Raw genomic sequence first — 2,037 nt, forward strand, 5'->3', positions numbered from 1 at the left:
TTTACCATAGATTAGGTTAGTGATTTGGGCTACGAATATTTTACTAATTCATCCTCCTTGATCTCCAATTTACTTAAACAGAAATCATACTGAGTCCAAGAACAATGCACAATGGTATTTATATTACCATTTTCATAACTAAACTAATCATTATGTGTAATTACTACAGAAAATTGGAGAGGAATCTCCCATACTCAGCCATTAGCGGGAAAACACAGCTGTTCTGATGTAAACAAAGGCGTGTTGAGTGTTGCCATCTATGGTTAAGTTTATTTTTATTTTATTTTATTTCATTATTTATTTTTGTTTTGATTAATTTTTAAAAATCAATTTTACTCTCCAAACACTTGAACTTTTTAGGTAGGGACCCCTTTGCACTTGCACCATGTGCGCAGTCTTGGATGAGCCCCTGAACCCCTTGGACCGTGGGGCCCCCAAATGCACGGGGCCCTAGGCAAATGCCTAGTTTGCCTTTGCAGTAATCCGGCCCTGGCTGTGTGTTACATTGAGGCAACGCCTGCTGTGTGTTACATTGAGGCAACACCTGCTGTGTGTTACATTGAGGCAACACCTGCTGTGTGTTACATTGAGGGAACACCTGCTGTGTGTTACATTGAGGCAACACCTGCTGTGTGTTACATTGAGGGAACACCTGCTGTGTGTTACATTGAGGCAACACCTGCTGTGTGTTACATTGAGGCAACACCTGCTGTGTGTTACATTGAGGCAACACCTGCTGTGTGTTACATTGAGGCAACACCTGCTGTGTGTTACATTGAGGTAACACCTGCTGTGTGTTACATTGAGGTAACACCTGCTGTGTGTTACATTGAGGGAACACCTGCTGTGTGTTACATTGAGGGAACACCTGCTGTGTGTTACATTGAGGTAACACCTGCTGTGTGTTACATTGAGGTAACACCTGCTGTGTGTTACATTGAGGCAACACCTGCTGTGTGTTACATTGAGGCAACACCTGCTGTGTGTTACATTGAGGGAACACCTGCTGTGTGTTACATTGAGGCAACACCAGAACTCAAGTCCAGCTAACCAGTTTCTTGGAATCCCTTAATAGTGTTATCTTGTTCACACTCCAGTAGCACGTCAGGTCATAAAAACTACCTGCCTCCAACCAATCCTATCTAACATGTTCACACACACTTGCTGGATATCTAAGCCCCCTGCACATAATACCTTCTTCACCCCTCCGTCCATACTTTCGTAAGTTGACCACTACCCCGCCTTCCTGCTATTACTTCTCTATACGCTTTCCAAGTTATCCAATTTTTTTCTCTTCTCTCTAAATGTCCGAAACGCCATAGCAACCTCTAGTTTTAGTAACCCTGCACCTCCTTCTAACCTCCAAGCTACGAATTCCCTGCATGATATTCATATCACACATTGCCCTCAGACACAACATCTTCACTGCCTCCAGTGTCCTTCTTCATGCAACATTCATAACCTTCGTCTCACACTTATATGAATGTCGGCACCACTATTCACCCATATATTCTCCTCTTTGCCTCCATGGATAACATTGTTTTTCTCCATAGACTCCTCAGTGCACCAATCACTTTGTTCCACTCTTCAGTTCTGTGACTCACCCTGCGACAAGTCCACTCCCACATATCTGAAAACATTCACTTCCTCCATACTCCCTCCCTCCAGTCTGATATACAATCTTTTATTACCTAATCATTTTTCATCATCATCACCTTGCTCTTTCCTATGTTTACTTTCAATTTTCTTCTTTTACAAACTCTCTGAAATTCGTCTACCAGCCTTCACAACTTCTCTTCAGAATCTCCAAAAAGCACAGTATCATCAGTAAAAAGCAACTGTCACAACTCCCATTTTGTGTTGAATTCTTTGTCTTGCAATCCCACTCCTCTCCCCAACACCCCTGCTTTACTTCTCGTACAGCTCCATCTATAAATGTATTAAACAACCATGGTGACATCATACATCATTCATCACAACTGTCAGACACTGCAGCATCATGGGATCTTGATACAAAGAATTCTTCAACACTTGTTC

This window comes from Cherax quadricarinatus, chromosome 33 (genome assembly GCF_038502225.1).
Source record: "Cherax quadricarinatus isolate ZL_2023a chromosome 33, ASM3850222v1, whole genome shotgun sequence".
NCBI lineage: Eukaryota > Metazoa > Arthropoda > Malacostraca > Decapoda > Parastacidae > Cherax > Cherax quadricarinatus.